This window comes from Fringilla coelebs (assembly GCF_963513975.1).
Source record: "Fringilla coelebs genome assembly, chromosome: 15".
In the NCBI taxonomy this organism is placed as follows: domain Eukaryota; kingdom Metazoa; phylum Chordata; class Aves; order Passeriformes; family Fringillidae; genus Fringilla; species Fringilla coelebs.
In genome coordinates, this window is record NC_140041.1 from 9,088,132 (window position 1) to 9,109,083 (window position 20,952).

Below are 20,952 nucleotides of genomic sequence, written 5' to 3' on the forward strand. Positions count from 1 at the left end.
AAGAAAACCTGCTCTTGTAGGGGAAGTCCTTGCTCCGCTCCTGAAAGATGAGAAATTTTACATTTCGTATTGAAATTTTATATTTAATTTCCAAGGCTCTGCTCTGTCCTCCAACTTTATTTTATAGGACTTGGAAAACCCATTGTTCCCTTCAGGCTACCCCCACCATCCTGAAAAAAAAGAAAGGAAAGATCCCCACAACAAGCTGAAAATCAACATCTACCCTCCTTTTCTGTAGATATTGTTTCAGAATTGAGCCCTGCAGAAAAAGGTGTATGACCACAGCTCAGCATAGCAGAGCCACCTGACTTATTTCTGACTTAAAATGGAAAATCCCTCATTCTTTGATTAAAAAAAGTCCTCTTATTTTTAGAAGTGATGCATCAAATATGCATGAACGGGCACATGTCTTTTCCATTGAGTGATTCCAACCAGAGGGTTTGGCTCAGATCCTGCCACCCTCCTTGTCAGACCTTGAAAACAAGCTTTGAAACACAGGCAGAAGTTCCACAGAAGGAGCTGGAGAAAGTTCATGAGAAAAACATGCCATCAGTGGGAGAGTGTCGTGCACTTAAATGGTCAGAAGAGGTAACGATCAGAGAGACAAATTAATTTTCATGAACTTCCTTCTCCTCCTGCAGAAAAGTCCTAATTGAGGAGTGTTTTCCCTGACCACAACACAAAACCTCTGGTGAACGAGATCGTTAACTGGGTGCCACACTGTGACCAGATTTGCTGCATATTAGTTTTTAATAGCCAGTTGCTGACTATTTGCAAATAGGTTGTTATCTCAAAGCGTGAGAATAAAGTTGGCTGTCCATATTTTTCTACTTTTAAACGAGACAGAAAAACTATTGCTCTTTTTTCCTTCTCCACAGCATCCAGAATCACCAACTGTGTGCCTGTTCCCTGCTCACCTCTTGCCCCCAACATCTCTCCAGTGTGGATCTTCTCAGTGCCCCTGACCTGCCACAGTTGACCACCACGAGCTTTGTCACTGACTTCAAGCAGGATGGGAGGGAATAGCTCAGAATTCCATTCAAGCCTCTTCCCATCACCAAGCCATGCTTGGTCCTGCACAGATTTGAGGAGAATCCCCCATGTTATCTCCAGATATCAGCTGGACAATTTAGGACATGAAGATTTTTTGCTGTTTATTTGATGACATACATAGAGCAAGGGCATAAACACTTGCCTGACAATTTAAATGCAGGCATTTTGTTTCTTTGCAATTTTTTAATATATCTGTTTAACTATTTTATCATTTGATTTCCAAATTGCCCTTTCAAGCCTTGCAGCAAAATGTGCATAATTGTGATGGATTTTTTCTTTCCCTTGCCTTTGTCAACAAGTGCCTAATCAATTCTAGTAAACTAAAAAATCCAAACCACCAGAAACAGTCTAACAAGTTCTTCCAGCTATTTATCTAATTTGTATTGACATGAAAACTCATTAATTCAATCTAAAAGAATAAGTAAGAGTCAGGATGAAGGCATTTATCTTTATACGTCCGTCTTGTTGTACATCAAAACAAGACCTTTGCGGGGCTGGTCACATGAAAAAGCCATTAAAGGATTTGGTACTGAGGTGGCAAATTTCAGCTCTGTCATGATAAATGTTTTCATGATAAATGTGTTTGAAAAAGATAAAGCACAGGAGACAAAATGATATGATAAGAGTGGCTTTCCTGATGTTATATGTTTGCGTCACTGGATGCTTGGGACACTGATATTTATCTGAGGAGCTTAAGTATTACCCTGCACTCTCACTCATCTTTGAGCTCAGTTTAGCAGCATGCAAGTGTGTAGACCAACAGAGATCCTTCCTTCCCATCAACACACAGGAAACAGGTAAATGTGTGAGGATTAGACCTACCCTGGCTGGAATTTCACCACCTACAGCCAAAAGTGAAGCCTGCAGCAGTCAGAGATGCTCAGCAGGGCTGAAGATCACTCCCCTTTTCAAGCTGTGCTACTTCTGGCTGTGATGCTGAGCACTGACTCTTCCATGCCCCAATTTACCACACGTAAAATCTGCATGATAAAATGTAGGTGTTTGGAAATTAATTGATACTGGTAGAGCCCTGAGAATCTTGAGTGAAAAGGGCTTCGGGAATTTGTAATAGGATCATTAAGTGAAATGCCAGCAGAGATATTAAAAGCAGGGTCAAATTTTTCAAGCTATGAGGAAAAGTCAAGGAGGGAGGGCAGAGAGATGAAGACCCCAGAAGAGCATGAAAGTGGAAAAGAGGCAATGAAACAAACTGTCAGACAGCAGGAGCAGAGACAGAAGAAAGGTCTGAATTATTAACTCTAATTAATTAGCAACCTAATAAAAAGACAAGTCTTTAAAAATTAAATGCTTACACTACATTATAAATGGTCACTACATTATACACTGGTCACCTAAGGAGAAAACAAATTTTAAGAGAGCAGTGGAGAGGCAGATTGTCCCCAAGCTGGAGAGGGGGTTAGCAGGCACAGGGGCAGATGGCAGAGCCAGTGGGACCCTGCCAGAAAAACAAATTTCATGTTCCAGTCACTTTCTCTTGGGAACGTTTACCACCTGAAAAAATCAAAATCACATCCATGACCTTCCACTGATTTTAGGCTCATGTATATCCCAGCTACCTAGTAGGCAGTAGTTAATTATTCTTTCCATTTCCTTTGCTCTGAAATTTCTGGAAACAGGTCTGGAGAGATTTTCATGGGACTCTGCTTAGAGCAGCCTCTGGGAGTTTTCTTTACATGTTTCATTGATTTTGATGTTAAAGAGGGTGCTCTGATTCCATCTGTTTGCTTGGTACAAACAAAAATGAGAAGTAAGAAGTCATATGAAATCTTTATCATACCTATTTCAGTGTGCAAAAGGCAAAACGAGAAGAGAAGAGAAGAGAAGAGAAGAGAAGAGAAGAGAAGAGAAGAGAAGAGAAGAGAAGAGAAGAGAAGAGAAGAGAAGAGAAGAGAAGAGAAGAGAAGAGAAGAGAAGAGGAGTACTGCAAAGACAAACCTAAAGTGAACTGAACAGTCAGTTTATGGAGAAGAAGAGATGGAAGACAGCAACAAGAACAGACTACATTGTGACTCAAATGAAAACAACAAAACAAAGATGGCATCTTGTCCTGCTTGGAAGGGTCTTCCTCAAAGTCATATTTGTTGTTTTCATAAAGACTGAGGGTACATGTAGGCATGTACACACACCCCCTTACAAGTGCATGGTAAATGAAGACACCCTGTTGCAAACCTTTGAGCAGAGGCTTTCGCAGTAATAGCTCTGAATCCAGCACTCAGACATCAAAGGGAGACAGTGGAGCCCAGCACCACCTCCAGAGAGAAATGATTTCCACACAGCCAGGCAGAAGACACACTCCTCAGCAGCCACAGGACTGGTTCCTGCCTTCCTTCCCTCTCCCCATACACATCTCCATAGGATTTTCCTGGCCACATAACTAATTTCAGGAGTTTGATAATTGCCCTTACAAGAAATATTGCTGCAAAACTGCAACTGCTAAACAGGATAAGTAGCATATTTGTAAACCAAGAAATCAATAGATCTTTGTTTTCCTTCAGTAACCTTCTTGATGCCTAGTAATTTTTAATAGCCTTTTGGTCAATATCCTTACAGAGAAAACATATTACCTAAAACAACTTTAGGGGCATTTGTCACTAAGTTTTTTTCCAGTAGAGACTGACTGTCCTTACCCAGTTCCCTGAAAATTGCAACAGACAGGAACCATGACATACTGGTACTATTGCCTCCTAAAGCAACATTAGCAAAACTGCTGTGAAATGTGCTCAGTTTCTGAGTTCACACTTCAAGAAGGACATGGAAGATTCACAGCTCAATGAATCACAAAATGGATTGGGTTGGAAGGGACCTTGAATCTCATCTCACTCCAACATCCTCTCGTGGGCAGGGGCACCTTCTACTAGACCAGGTTACTCCAAGCCCTGTCCAACCTGGCCTGGAGAAGAAACTACAAGAAACACCCAAAGGCTACAAGAAGGACTGAGATTGTACCCAGTGGCAGAAAAATAAAGCACATCTTTATTTCTGTGTAAAGCTCCTGGAGCTGAGCTCATTGAGTTGGCCTAAGGGCAGCACAGAATAGTGGCAAACACACAGAGGAATGTTTGGTATTAGGGAACATTTGACATTGAGGAAAAGATATAATGACAATTTAGCATTGGAAGGTGGACAAACTCAGCCTCAAAAGAAAACCTACAGCTCCCTGGCACTGATTAATGTTTGTAACCCAAGGCAGGTGTTTCCCTTTTTGCCACTTAAGAATTTTTAAACTTCGGAGCTGCAGAGAAGAGTTTTCCTCTCCTCTCTGCACAACTTGATGCTGTGCTGATTTTCTTCTGCTCAGCACAAGCAGGCAAAGCTCTGCAGGGAGTTCTGCACCCAGCAGACTGGAGTTTTGGCATCCTTCTGACAGCACAGACAGTACGTGTCGTACTTGGCTTTTTGTCCTTCGAAGCTGGCAAGAGTTGAAGCTACTTGTTCATTTTTTCAAGAACTGAAATAATTGGGTCATTAAAGTATTGCAATGGGTTGTTCATGGAAATATACCAAGGTTTTGCTTGGATGATTTAATGGCTGCCCCAGAAAACAATTAGAAGCAATTTCTGTCTTCCGTCTATGCAAAAATTGATCTTTTCCCATGCAGCAGCCAACCAAGCAAAGTCTGGCAGGTAAGTAGAAAATGATTTATGATGGAAAAACAGGACACTAATTCTAGGTTAAACCTTGTCAATCATGAGTCAAAGATCATATAGCCACATCCGAACATGTACTGAGAGCTTTCTTGAGGATTTCAGCTGGCTGTAACCTCCTCTTTGCTGAGCTGCATTAAGATGTTGACATCATCATATTTCTAATGATGATACAAATCTTCCACCATGTGGATATCAACGAGCCATATGGTCAATTAGATATGCCCAATGCTTACCCAGCATTATTAAAACTTGCAATAGAAAAAAAGTATCTCAAAATTTCTACTCGCATTCAAATTAAAAGTTGTTAATATAATTTTTATTTTAAATTATGGTGAACTTACAGGTTCTCTTAAGAAACCCTAGGGGAAAAATTACATTTGGAGATACACACCAAAAAAACCACCAAAATTCACTAAAAATTGGAGAAAGAATGAACCCCATGAAGCAGCAAGTTTATGGTCATAAGCATGCATAAGAATGAAAAAAAAATTTCCCAAAAGTACATGTTGTAGATTACTTGGCATACAAATGTTTTTGTTTAGGAATCATGACTTCTATTAGTATTAATTGTTTTTGCTGGCAGCTTAAAATGTATAGTGGCCTTAAAGCAAGGGCAATACCTATTAAGTTTAATTACTTTCTCCTTCAGCCTAAGCAATAAAAAAGTATGGTGGGGATCTGGTTATTAACTGAGCGTGGCATCCAAATGAAGACACAGTGCGCAATAATTGTGTTTGTTGGGCCACAAGCTGGTGGTTCTCATTGGTCTCTCCTGTTCCAGGGATGAGATGGGCTCTGGGCAAACACGAAAGATTTCCTTCCCTTGACCTACTTTGGACAAAATCTCATCCTCAGTCACATTTAAGCCCTCATCACTGGCAGCAGAAAGCCCTTGAGTCAAAGGACAAACAAGCAGCTCCCTTCCCTGCTCGCAGATCAGCTGCCACAAGCCAGGGCTTCAAATACTTTAAGCACGTACCATCTATATTTTTTGTCTGGTTTTCAAACAAAACAGGTGTCTGCCTAGATATCAGCATGCTACATGTTTTTCAGAATGAAAATTATATTTTTGCTTGCTTTGAACAAGTCCTACCAGGATTTTTTGTCAAGCTACTGAAATTCTCTGTATATGTGCCTTAGCTGTTGGAAATGTGATATTTATATGGGTGTGTGCCTGTGTGTCTCTATCCATAGCTGTGAAACCAAAGTTTACAATTAACTACTAAATTCCTCAGGAGCTTGGTCACCTTACTAAGGCAAGATCAAATTTTGACATGGGAAAGAGCTTGTTTTAAAAGTTAACAAAACAATAAGTGACAATGATTTCTAGATGATCAAGATACTCTGCACAGTCCTGCCACCACGCCTTCTATTATTTAAACTCTCTGTACAGATTTCTAAGTCATTCCTATCATTACTGTTTCCAAAACTGCTCTCTCTTCCATGCCAAGTGTTTTATAGATGCATTGCTTCCTTCCTCACTTTTCATCCCAGAACAAATATAATCTGGTGATATTTTAGAATTGGATCCAGTAAAGGTTCTATGCTCAAACCAGCCTGTATTCCTGTCTAGCAGTGATTCTAAGTCATCTTTGACACAGTTACTGTGAGAGATATACCAAAACTTTTTTTCTCAAGCATTCAGAAAAGAATAAAAAAGGAATTTCAAATATGGCAGTTCTCCCACTAGGGATATTTGTTTTTCAAAAAAAATCAAGCACATAACACAGCATATAAAAATACATCTGCTACTATTTGTCTAATCTTCCCACGCAGATTTAACAATTTGCATGACATTAGTAGACCAGCATGTGTTAATAAGCACCAAAATGTCTAACTGCCCATTTGCATTCACAGGTCCCCAGAACAGCAATTAAAGTAACATTTCTACAAGTCTAAAATAGGAAGGAAATTCCAACTTGACTTTTATGTGTGGTTTTTGATCCTTTGAAGCATCGGGCATGCGCTAAATTCACATGTGAGGTAAGATCTGGTCTCAGTTTTATAGTCAGTGAATATAAAGGCGTGGGTCCTACTTACCCACATTATTTATTTACATCAATTAAAAAAATCACACAGAACAAAGCCATACTATTGAGCCTGGACAGAGAGACTATGATCACTTGCCTAAGTCTCATATTAATGGGAAAATCACCAGTGCTGCAACATAGACACCCAGAGGAGAGAGCCACAACTGTGGTCAGGGAGCAGAGGGAGGAGGAGAAAGCCTCAGCTCTCAGCAGCCTCCTGAGAAACAAGAACATTATTTAGGATGGACAAGGTTTTCCAGCATAATAGGAGTAATGCTCATCCTTGTGTGGATTCCAGGGGTGAAGCAAATGAGGTTAAGAAAGCAAAACATTCAGTGACAAGAAGGCAGAAATATTTTCTTGGGCTTTTTGATGCAGGACAAAAATACTGCATTGAGAGAATTTTTCCCTGTACTCAGGGAACCTTTCCCCTATTTCTGTCTCTTTCTTTTATGTGTTAATCAAATAAGAGCTGATGCAGAAAGCAGGAAATTTATGGTGATGAGGCCCTGGCACAGGATACCCAGAGAAGCTGTGGCTGTCTCATCCCTGGAAGTGTTCCAGGCTAGGCTGGAGGGAGCTTGGAGCAACCTGGTCACAGATATCCCTGCCCATGGCAGGGGTTTGGAATTGGACAATTTTTTCAGGTTCCTCCCAACCCAAACCATTCTATGGTTCTGTGGTTTCCTTCCTTACCCTGCCCCCCTTGATTATTGCCTGTTCTGTCTCAGTTCAGCAGAATGAAATCTATTTTTTCAAGTAAGATGCCACAGCAGTGGTCATCCTGTTGGGACTGATGTCCACCCATGCCAGGCTGAGAAATACCACCACAAAAAACCCTAAAAAAATTGACAGACTAAAATATGTTGCAGATGAAGGAAAAACTGTCAGTGGAGGATTTCCTGTGGTATATGCCAACATTTGGCATAAGGGACTGGCAAAGAAGGAGAAATATTTTTAAGAGTTTCTTCACAGTCAGGAAGGTAGAGGCTGCAGCAGAAACCATTTAGGGGCTGGCAAAATAGCACATAAAAAGAGGATGTAGGAAAACATCTGTGGGGCTGTTAAACCAGCACAAGTAAACCCAGAGAGGCAAGAAAGCAACAAACAACTGGAAAATGGCTTTAATTGCCAAACTGCCAAATTACTGTAATCTGACAGATTGTGCCCATTGGTGCAGCATAGACTTGCTGTCAGCATCAGAAAAAACTTGGTGAGAGGATATTTTTATCGCAGGTGAAATCAGAGACACACAAGCAGCTAAGAGGAAAACAAGAAGGTTTCAGAGGAGAATTGTGCACCCATCATCATTAACTTTATCGACTTTGAAAAAGCCATTGATAGCCTCAACAAAATTGCCTCCATAAGATAAAGGCTAAATGTGGATTATCTCAGGAGATAGTGAGAATAGCAAACCTTTATGGAGATCCTGGCTGGTCTAAGAGACAGCAACTGGAGTCAAGCAAAGTTCTTCCAGCACCTGCATCTCTGTTCAGTAGAAAATTACTGGAAAGAGAAAACTGGCAACCCACAATCTAGCAGACATCAAGGCAGACTTCTCATTTTCTGCATGCAAGTGAACAGTGAATGCTGGGGGATAAAAGACAGGGGTAAAAAGAGGTGGGAAAACATTTCCTTGAAAACAGTACAGAATGTGCACAACTGTAAGAACAGCAAGCACACCCAATATAACTGTTATTCTAAAGTCAATGGAGAGTGCTGAAAGGTTTACCTCCCCCTCTAGTCCAGTAGCAGCAGAAATAAAAGGTACAATAGGGGAACAGGTGGAGCTATAAACCATTTAGGTAGATAGTGGAATAACAGACTAGGGATCATTAACAATGGGCTATTGGTCCTTTCTTTTTCATACCAAGTCCTTAAACTGTGCATATTTTTGCAGGGTAAAAATTATTACTAATGTTAGAAATTCAGAGGGAAGCAGAGATCAGAAACAACCTGGACAAATATTCACTTTCTCCCCCCCCCCCCCCCCCCCCACTTAAGACAGAAAAATGTTTGTTAAAATCAGATTTAGGCCTGATAATCACTGAAATAATCACCAGTGGAAGAACAAAATCATACAGGAAGCCATTAGAGAAAGCACTGGTAAGCAGTGGAGGATGCAGACAAGCTTCTGCTTGCCATTTTCCTCTCTAGCTTGTGTGTCTATGTCACATTTACCTTCCTTAGAAAAAGCAGATGCTTTTATAAGGTTTTTTTCCTGGCTGTCATATCTCTAATTCACATGCAGCATATAATTCCCTTTTCTTTAAGTTTCCTTACACCATCATCATCTCAGACCTCTTTCCAGTGTGAGTAACAAACAATGTTGATTACCTCCTGCTATTTGTAAATCTGTGCCTGAGAATAATTCAAATTACCATGATAATTTATTATTCCCAATTAAAATTAAGGTACATTGAGACTGAGGAAGAAGTTAAATGCAGAAGCAGCATCAGGGTATGAAAAACCCACCTGGAAGGTAGATTTATGTGTAAAAGTGAAGAGCTCATATAGTAATAACAATTTTCACGCTGCTCTGAAGATGCTTTTGGGGAATACTGGCTTATATATGACATTATAAAATATCCTATCATTCTGTAAACATTATTTATACACTTACATAAAGTGTATAGCAAAAATCATTATGACACAAAGAGTTCTTTTGAAGAAATCAATACTTTTAAAGTATAATTTAAAAAATATGTATTTCTGAGAAGCATATCAAAGCCCTACATTTCCAAGTACAACAGGAGATAGTAAAACCTCACATTAATTTTCCAGTTCACAGATCTAAAAAGCACAATGTGAGCTCCTGTTCAGGAAAGGTGAACCTTCCCAGTTTACCTTGGCTTGTCACCATCAAGAGCATTATTAATTTAAGCAACATGGAGGCTAATTTAGTTGTATTGAGCTTTGTTCATGCAATGCATCCCTTGGAGCTTCACAGCCTTTCCTCCTCATTTCAGCCCATGGAGGAAGCGCTGGTGGGGGGAATTTGCTGCTGTTGGGTGTGTGGGGATGGTTGATATGGGCTGAGGGCAGTGAGGCAGAGCAGCAGGAACAGGCAGTGACAGTGATGTGGCTGCACGTCAGCCAGGGCTGAGCCTCATCTGGAGAGAAGTTTATGACAGCCTGCTGGCTAAGCTGGACCTTCTCAGACTTCAGTTTCCATTTTCATCTGCTGAAACTCCCCACCTCTGACATAAATTCCCTTAAACACTTCAGTAAAACAATCCCTTTCTTTTCCCCCTCACTCTGTTTTTATGCATGTAGCAACTATTAGAAAATGAATCAGATTTTAACCTCCTCCCTTCACCAAATATTATGAGTCTTATTACTGAGAAGAAAGAATGTGCCAGTAGAAAAAACAATGTGCTGGGCCATAACAGCTGCACTGTAGGTCTCAACATTCATCTCTCTGAGGTAACAAAGCTGCCTTAAATTCCACGCCATCCATCTGCTCTTTCACAGGGGTGAAGGAGTTGATCTCATTTAATTCCAGGAGGTGCTCAAGGCCATTGAAGCAGCATGTTCTAGTGGAAGGCATCCCTGTCCATGGCAGGGGGGTTGGAACAAATCGATCTTCAAGGTCCCTTCCAACCCAAACCATGAGCATGGGGCAACCCACGGTGCAGAGCCTGCACAAAATGGCTTTAGTACCAATGCCCACACTGGATTCCAAATCAAGGACCTGGGTTTGCTAAGGAAATAACAGCATAGTGTGCTCATTACACTTTTCTGCAGAAATTTTTAATTGCTTTTTTCAAAGGCTTTTTACAGAAGAATATAGCATGTGCAAAAATGTGAGATCTGCTGGGACATTGCCACAGTCTGTCCCTTCTGCACCACAACTCTACCAGGTGGTGCAGGATGCCTTCCCTGACCAAGTACCAGGCCTTTTTAAACCCCAATCACTTCTGCTCCTTCCTTTAGTGTAGGTATTGCAAGTGAAATAATCTACAGTTCTTTTGAGATATTTATTTATCCCTCAGGTCTGACCGTGTTTCAAAGCAACTCCAGCATCCATATCACTGAATTGCTGCTTGTTTTTGTAAATGAAAGCCATTCAGTGTGATACAATGCCCCATTATTACAGTTAGTCTTTCCATTATAATCATGGATTGCTGGCTTAGCTCTTGACAACAGCAACAACAACAAAAAATTTTGCAAGTAGAAGGGACTCCAAATATTGATTGAAAAGCATAGAGCTTTGAGCATGCTTGTTTCCATTTATTGCAATAATGATGGTGTGGCTACTTGGGATAGAAGGAAACTGCAAAAATATAATTAAAACAGCAACAACTAAAACTAGCCAGGAAAAGGAGTGCTTTGGGGTGCAATAAGAGAGCTCACATGATTATTTGCAGTCCAGGGCATAGGCTGAGCAATGTTCTGGTGTGGATTCAGGAATGGTGGATGATTTTACTGCAAGGGCTGAGCCAACTCCTGCTGCTCACTCTCCACCCCACCCGCCCATGGCTTTGTGCTCCCATGAAATGAATGTGCAGCAGCTCCCAGGAGATCACAGTTCACAAATTGGCATATGAAAATTAACAGCTCTCTTTACTGTGTGGGTGGGAATGGGAGGCAGAGCTGTGTTGCCTGTCAGTGTATCAGTATAATTCACTCCAGCACTCGAGTGTTTTCAAAACCAGTGCCGGCCAGAGCTTTACAAGCTTTTATGTGCCAGATTTCCCCTTGCTTCCCACCTTTAAAGCAATGGCCCTTGAGAATTATGGAGACTATATCCCAGGGACCCATCAGGGCACAGGTTCAAGAGCCTGACTTGCTTTTGGAAATTTTAATCCATAGATCTCTAATAAAAATACATTGCAAGCCATGATTATTTGCAGAGCAGCCAGAGGAGTTTCTAGGCTCTATCCAGCTTTCTGTGGCCATGTACCCAACAGAAAAGGATTCTTATTGCACCTTTAGCTGTACTGAAGACCCAGCAACACCCTCTCACCCAAACCATGACACTGGGGTCAGAGCTGCTCCCTGCTTCCTAGAGCATGAACTGTAATCAGGAAAACATCCATGCTGTTTGGATTAGTAGGACAAGCATTTAGCCATGACAGAGCAAGTGCATTTTTTCAAGTTTTAGAACATCTCAGAAGTATATGTATCTCACAAATAAAGAACTTCACAGAAAACCAATAAAATCTGAAGTGTTAAAAAAATTATAAAAACAAAATTTTAACATGTTCTAATGGACTATATCACAGAGCTGTTTGGGTAGGAAGGGACATTAAAGACCATCTAGTCCCAGCCCTCTGTTGTGGGCAGGGACACCTTCAACTGGACCAGATTGCTCAGGGCTCTGTCCAGCCTGGCCTTGGACACTTCCAGGGATGGGGCAGCCACAGCCGCTCTGGGCAGCCTGTGCCAGGGCCTCCCCACCCTCACAGTCAAGAATTTCCTCTTAGCATCTAATCTCTCCTCTTTTAGTTTTTAAACCATTTGCCTATGTCCTACGACTATCCTCCTGTGTAAAAAGTCACTCTCTTTTTTATAACCCCTCTTTTTAAGTACTGAAATGCCACAGTGAATGAATCTTTGTAGTTAACCACTTCCCTCAACCCTAATGGTATCCCTTAGTCAAAATCTCTGCAAGATCAAGGTAAATGGTTTTCTTGTTTCTACTTTCTTGAAGCAAACCTGAATAATATTTTATTAGAACACTTCTAGAAAAATGCCTAGATTTCTGAGATGGTTTGGCCAATTGCAGTGACGTGTCTGTCCAGTTGTGTCAACAGATGTTTTGACATTAATGGAAGCAAGTGATCAACATTAGTGAATCTGACAAGTCACGGAACAAAAATGTCAAATCAGAAGAGATGAGTTTTGAGCAGATGTACCTGGGAAGATAAGTGAAGCAGGGGGGAGATCAACTACACCCTGCACAAGTCCCAGCATTGCCACAGCATCAATGCCTGAGTTTTCCAATAATTTACTATGGAGCATTTTAGATCTTCTCACTTTCACAGATGATAGACCATGCAAATTGTCCATCCAGAGGAATACTGTGCTTGCTGCTATCTGTACCAACAGGAGGAAAGGCTTGTGGATGGCTCAGTATGGGTGTTTGTTGATGTACTGTAGGCATGGAATTGTGCATACAAAACAACAGCCACCTAGAAATTGTCCATGCTAGCAGCCAGGTGAGCAGCTCATGGCTTGCATATGTAAGGGATGAAGTCTGAAAACACAGTAACCACATGCAATGTATATCAGAATAAATGGCACTCTCCATGTGTTCAACATATCAACATGCTCTTCATCAACACCTCACAGAGCTCTTTTAGAGAACCCCTAAAACTCACAACTTGTTCTTTTCAAACTCACACAGGCTGAGAAGATAAAACAAGCCCTTTACAACATCTGCTTGGTAGAAGTTAGCCTGGCCTTCCACTTCTCTGGACCAAATTCCAATTTTGTGTAAGGCAGACCAAGAGTAGCTGGGGTAACAAATGGCAGCTTCAAGAAAAAGGTTCACTGTATTTCAGCAAGTCACCAAGTCCTGCAGGCATCAGCTGGGCTGCACTCAGGGTAAATCACATTTGGAACAAGGATATCCAGAGTAACCACTTATTTGGGGATGGTGCTGTGCCAAAAGTCCTGGGGAGGCTGGGTTCATGCACACACTGCCTCAGGCAGGCATTGCACTGTATATACAGAAGAACTGGGAGAGATATTTGCACCAAATACCACGTCTCCATGCAAGAGGAGAGTTTTGAGCACACATACAGGATTTCATTAACAGTGTCTGATTTCTTCTGAGCACAAAATAAGAAGTTAATTGCCTTAATGCCTTCAAAGTTCCAGACTGATAGTTTTGTGCTGACTGTTGTAAATAGTGATTGCCAGGCAAGAAACCATGACTTTTAAACAAATCCCAATGATGAAGTTTGGATCCCAAGTTTATGCTCCAGACTAAGTTAAGTACTTTTGCAAAACTTTATTTCAAAATACATTTTACAGGCAGCAACCTGTTAAAAGAAAAAAAGGCTTGTAGCGCAAAGCATATTCATTTTTCTGCCATGTTTAACATTTTTCTGCCATTTATTAACATTTTGGAGGCTGAGTGGGAGAACTAAACTGAGGATGCATAATAGCAGTCTTTAAACAATTAAGAGTTCAAATAACACAGATTTGTAGAAGGTTATGGTCTTTAGAAAATGCTGAACACTTTCCTCTGCAGGGGAAAGCAAGGCCCTCAAAGGTGTCACAAACTGGACAACTAAAGTAATCATTCACCTGTGAAATTTTAGGCTATTATCTCCAATCACACCTTCAAGGATTGGATGCTGATAATTCACAGTCATAGAAATGAAATGCTCCAGTATGAGACATAAATGAGGGACATGAATTATAGACTTCCCTGATAATGGAAAAATGAGCAGCATGTTGATCATATACACTAAAATTGCAAACTTGGTCAGCCTTGCTGTAATGTAGAACACGTAGGAGGACATAATAAATTACAGTGCTGCTAAACTCTGCTGTCATAGCCCTATAGAGACTGGGACTGGTGAAGAGAATACTGCCCTTGCACTCAGAAGACCTGACTTGGGCTCCTGCCACTGGGTAACTCTGGACAAGTTTCTTGTGTGCTTTATTTTGTCTGTCAGGATGAGCAGGCAAAGGAGAAATGATGACAGGTTTGTGTCCCACTCTTGCACAGGGCCAGAATCAGAATCTCTTGTGGTGTGTACTTGTTATTTTGTGAAATGCAATATATCCCCCTTTCAGTGGAGTGACCAGGCTGAGAGAGCTCCTCCCCACATGCACAGAGCCTGTTTTGAACAAGCAGAGACCACAGTCCCTGTACACTTAAAACCACAGCCATCGTTGGCCAGCTCCCTTCCATCAGCCAGGAATGGCTTTGTTCCCCTGGGGGCCTCCTAAAACATGAAGGTTTGATCAAAGCAGTACATATTCATCAAAGTCCCTCATGTGGAGAGCACACTCTTTGAGCAGTGCTGCCTAAGCAGGGATCTCCAATTGTGCTGCTGCTGCACACATCTGAACATCAATAATAAATATGGAAAAGACACATTTCCATGTGGGCTTTGAGACCTACCAATGCAATTCCATCAGCATTGGGAGTCACAGCAGACCTTCCAAATTTTGTTGTATTTTATATGAAACTTCTCCTTTGTGGTTTGTGTAAATCCTCATGACCTGAGCTCAGAGCTAAGACCAGAAAGTGTGGAAATAGCAGCTGAAGGGCAGGATGGGAAAAGATGGGGTATGCTATCAGCCAAGCATGGGCAGAGGAGACAGATGTGAGAAGAAAAAAGCCTGGGAAGCAATCAGAAGGAGATTGGATGTGGCAGGGGCCAACCTGTCCATTAATGGACAGCTAATAAGACATATAGATAGTAAGACATGTATGTCCACTCATACTGAAATATTCAGTGGAAAATATTTTATCTCACAAAGTAAAAAATAACCTACAGTAGTCTAAAAGATGTAACCAAAAAGGAGAACAAAGCTTAGGAAAAACAGACAGAAAGGAAATCTAAATAAAGCTGCTTAAACTGTTACCTAACTGAAAGCAATTAGGAAGCTCTTTGAAGTCCTTGGAGGACTCAAAAGTTCAGAAGAGTTCTAATAAAGCCACTTAGATTTAGAACCCTTGCTGGAAATACTAAAATTACCAGCCTCTTCTTCTCTTAAAGAAATTTGATTCTACAAAAATCCAGTTGAAAGAAATAAAGCAAAATATATCTTCTCAGAGCCAGGTACTTGTGCAGTATATACACAGTGAAGTAAAAGAAGGTCACATTTGAATTTACACTGTGGGACAATGGATTTATTTTTTTTTTTAATATTTACTTTTTCATTGATTTCTCAGATATGCCCAGATACCATTTTGGTCACTTCATCAATAATATTATAACAAAGAAGTGAAAGGAATACAGAAAGGAAGGGTCAACTCCTTCTCCTCTGATGTCTCCTCAACTGCCATAACCTTCCCTGGGACAAATTCAGAAATTCAAATTACAGGAATTATCCCTGTTTATAGTTGGCCTGATCATGATTCTTTACATTCAAAAACAAAGCAAGTCACAGAAATCACACCCGTGTTAATTCCCAAACTACCCCTCAACCGCTGCTAATCAGTTCATTGATTCACTCTCAAGCTACATGACAAATTCAGCCTGACAGCCCACAATGGGAGAAAGCCTTTTAGTTAACCAGCTTTGACAGCAGGATGGAAGCCTTGTAGCAGTGTTGGCCAACCATTGAGTTGTTGCCACTTTAAAGCATTCCCTCTGGGAAATTTCAATTACCCCTTTCCTCAATGATTTTCTTTTCAGAGTAGGCTTTAAGACTTGAGAAATAGTTATAAATAGGGGAAAGTGTAAACGACAGTCTTCTGGAAAATATGGGACAGGGGCAAAGTCCTGTCCTAAATCCTTTCTAACAAGTTGCTTTTGAGAGCTCCTACATGACATTACAATGTCAGGATTGAAAGGTGTCCAGGAGCAGCCCCATCTCACATGGAAGCCAAATTTTCTTTATCAGAAACATTTTGATTGAGGCACCAACATGAGGGCCAAAGCAGAAAAGTTTGCTAAATTTTCAAATTCACTGGAAGTTTTCCTCATCTTCAGTTCATGTGTATACAAATGAAACACCCAAGCTTCAATCCCTTTATGGAGCTCCCCAAAGATATCTGACAGTCTGGAGCTGGCTCTTGTCTAGGGAATGTGGGTCAGAAAGGCTGGGCTGGCTGTGTCTCTAAAACACTCAGGGGTGCTTGGCATTGAAAATGTACATCATGTTCACTCAGTGCCACAGTCACATCAGTGAGACCCCAGCAGACACCCTGAGAGCACCTGCAGGGACACTGTCCCCTCATCCCTCTATCACAGTCCCTTGTATTTACTCCCTGGGCTGTAAAACTCTGGCAATGACAAGTCAAGAGCTGCCAAACTCTTGTAGGTGTAGGTGACCTTCCCCTGTCCAGCCTTTGCAATCCAAGCTGCTTCCTTTCCCTTGCAGAGGAGATCAAGGCAGGTGAAGTTACATCTTCCAGGGTATAACTAGGTCTTCCCCTCCAGAAGGGCCAGATTACCTCTCTGCTCTGATATTTCACTTCAGACCTTTTCCTACATGATTTTTTAAGGTGGCTGCAAAGCAGTCTTGATCTCATGGTTGAGCTGCTGCCTCCCTCAGAGCTCAGAAGCCAGATAATTCATTTTCCCTGCAGATATGTGACCTACTCAATGGATACTGGATGGCCAGTTATAGAAAATTGCATTTGACAAGTGTCATGAGTGGCTCATGTCATACACCCAGCTCCAGCACGTGAAAGAGCAACAGTGACTCCCTTGGAACTGTCAGACAGGTGAGTTTATAAAGTGTTGCAGACTGCTTGGTCCCAGACTGCTTGGTCCCAGACTACTTATCCAACTCCTGAAGCTAGGTCAGGGGCCAGCCATTGTCTCTGCACTGGTTGCATTAGGAAAATCAGGGATTTCATGGTTTGTTCCACAGGAATTTCCATGTTAGGGTTAGATTTGGGGATAGTGTGGGGTCTCAGGAGCTATGTGTTCTTGCTGGATGGATGGGCTGAATTAGAGTTTGCTTGGCTACCAGTTAACCCTACAGTCACATGTGTGTCCCCTGGGCTTCTAAATAAAGGTATATTCCCCATATGGAGGAGTTAAAAAACCAATAAAAACCTCTACAAATGCAGAGCCTGTCCAAACACAGCCAGATCACACACCCCCAGGGTGCCAGGGCTTCAAAGACACGAGTATCAAGGTGTTGGGAGAACATGGCAAGGCAGAGACAGGGATGAGGGAAAGGCAGGCTCCTGGAAAGCTGATGGTGATGGTGCTCCATGATGGTGATGGGAAAGGGAAGGGGGAGACTGGACCAGCTTCAACCTTCCTACCACTGTCAGGGGGGGCATGAGCAAAGGGCAGTTCTGAGAGAGGGGGAGCAGGAACATCTGCCTACAGCTCTAATTGGCTGATTTATACATAAGAATATACTAAGGGTCCATACATACATAATTAATGTTAAATTAAGCAGATATTTGTCCATCTACATGCAGAAAGCTGGAATCGAGGCTTATAACACTCATAATTGCTATGGAGGAAGAATGACTAAATGCACATAGAATTTATACTGCTTATAATTAATTAAATTCCCACTAAGACTAGCTGGAGGCTTTTCTTCTGCTTAATGGCACATTTATAAGCATTTTTCTACTTACGGCACTGCCCTGAATAAGAGTGGATGGTAAATTTCCAAAGAGTAAAAGAAGAAATACATGATACCCAATATATACATTAGCAAAAATTGGTTCCTCTGAGGCATTTGAGCTCATTTTCCAGTCATGTGGATTGGCTAAAACAAATTACCCACAAAAGAAACACGTTTTCCAACTCAGAATGGATAAATACCAAATAACCACTCAGTAAGTGCATGAGGACTCACTAGCTGAAGCAAACAGTAAAGTCCACATAAAGGTAAAACTCAAAAAATTTCTAGAAAAAAATATCTGGATTATAATGCACAGAAAATATATTCATATGTATGCCAGGCACACAAAATATATTAATTTTTTTAAATTAGAAATTAAATAGGAATTTTTCCTTATTTTGTTCAGACATTTTCATACAATTCACAAAAGTAAAAAATCACTGAAAGCCTTCACCTCTTTCACACCAACAACATCTATGGTGATCCAGCAGCTTCCTCAGGCTTTAGAATTTACAGACTTCAGACACTTTACAGGTTTAAAACCCAAAGGTTAAAACATGACCAGAGCTATGCAAAAACTCTCCTTTCTCCCTACCCACCTAACACTGTACACCAGATCTGGCAAATTATGGGGACAAAACACCCTGATTTTATAAAGTCTTACACCTACTAAGTTTGAAACACAGACTCAAGGTGCTGCATGGCATCATTACCAAACTGCAAAGGGATGTTAGAGAAAAAGCTTGCAGGACCCACAGTGTGCCATCAGCATGAGGCAAAATACACAGAAGTTACCAGAAACTACTGATGTTAGTGCCAACCTGAGAAAAATGAGAAAGTAAACAATCACACTCATCTCAAACTCAGTCTGAATAAATCCCTCTACCCTTAAGAGATTAAAAAGTCAGCGCCCAAAGGTCACTGGTTTAATGGGCTGCTGTAAGGTAATTGATACTGTCAGCCCCAGACACAAAAATCACAGGTCAGATCCCCAAAACATAAAAAAGGATTTAGTATCACAAGATTAGTCTTTAATATAATTGAAGGCTTAATTTTAGCCCTCCAGCTTTTAATCTTTTGAAAATAACATTTTCAAGCTCTTTTCCCTGGCACTATGAAGGTTAAAATTTTACTTTCCTTTAAAAATAGAGAAGTATTTCTGTCATCCCAGCTGTAATTGCAGAGAAATTACAGCCATCCTATAAAAGTATGGTTAATTACTAGTGTAATTATTGTCAACCAGCATCAAACTAGACTAACCTGACAAAAGCCTCACAGCACTGTTGAGAGAGTTTTAAAGAAAATCAAAACAAAAACAAACCTCAAACCCTGTCAGGAGACTAATGATAAAATCCGTGGAGCTGACAATGCTGGCACATAGCACAAACAAGCAAATACATTCAAATGAAAGTTTGTGCAGACTGTCACTGGGTATGTAACATGCAGAAAACATGTTTTTTACAAGAACACTGGACTGATTTCTTGTTGACACTAATGCACCAAGAATAGCAGCAGATCAGCAGTAGTGTTAATTTTTCCTCATTCTCCCCATAGATTTCTGAGGGTCCAAGGAAGGAGAATAAGTACAGCAGCCACATAAAATCAGATTTTACCTCATTCCTTTTTGTAGCACTGTAAATAAAATAATTGAAATTATGAGATTTTACTACATGTACTTAGGAGAAAAAATTTTATACAAAAAGTGACATATAGTAATAGAAATTAACAGAAGTGTTTCCCTCCTTGAAATGACAGAGCATTCATGCTATTGAGTTTAAAATGGCACAGTACCATGGTGGTACTGCCAAAAGTAATATTTATAGTCCTCAGCAACTGTCACAGTGGTGCCCAACAGATCTCATCTATGTGAGATTGAGCCTGCCTGGGGACGGGGTCTGCAGACACATTCTGGAGCCGCTGTTATTTGGGATGCTCAGAGTCCTTGGACATACTTGGTTTCTCAACAGGATATCCAAATTGTTGACCCTCTCTGGAGGCCTGTGAGAATACGCCCCTGGAGAGCCCAGCAGGCTGCTGGATCTCTGCCTTCCACAGCCTGCTCATCTGTGATCCATTTCTTCACTAATTCAGCTATACTAAAATTACACACAGCTTTAAAAATAATAATGTTATCTACTGCTGGGATGATGATCAGGAAGCAACATTAAAGCCTCTATACATTGACAAAAAGCCACATAGCAGAGTTGCAGAAGTGGCAATTTTCAGTGACTAATGGAAACTTACAGGGTCTTAATGATTCAACTTGTCAGGCACACAGAGACACGAGGGAAGCCTGGACCACCCAGAAAGACAGTGACTGCTGATGCCAGGTTGGGAACAGGGACAAGAGAATTCAGGAATTTCTGAGAGATCTGGAGTGCTAAGTGCAACTCCTCCACACATTTCTGCAGGGCTTCTCCTTCCCTAAAATAGCCCAGAAATTAATGACCTGGTTAATGCCTAATCATTATCTAATTTCATTTCTTTCAGAGATACTTAATTTTATCCTTCCCCAGCTTTTTCCTAAGCAGTGCTTCCACGCTGTTCTATCTAGAGAAGTGATTCCAAATTCCAGCCCAGGTGCCAAAGCACTAACATGGACTGGAGCATTTGTTCCTCTGAAGCAGCAAATTCATAACTAATGGGAGCTAATAATGAACTGCAATCTCTCATCAGCATATTAAGCAAGTTTGTTATAGCACAGACCCCCTGTGTGACGAGTCCACCAGTATCTGCTGCACAGTCCCAGCTCAGTTACTGGGGACTCAAATGTCTAACTGCTGTTGGGACATTTACCTTCTGCCTCATTCTAGCAGCAAGAAGGGCATGAAAGTGCTGTTAATTCTCCAAGAATTCCACTTAAAACTATTCCTGTTGCACTGCTGTGATGTGACACCAAACCAAGAAGTTTTCAGGGAGGTGCACGATTAGACTCCAAAATAAATCCTTCTGAGAGAAGGACCTGGCTGCAT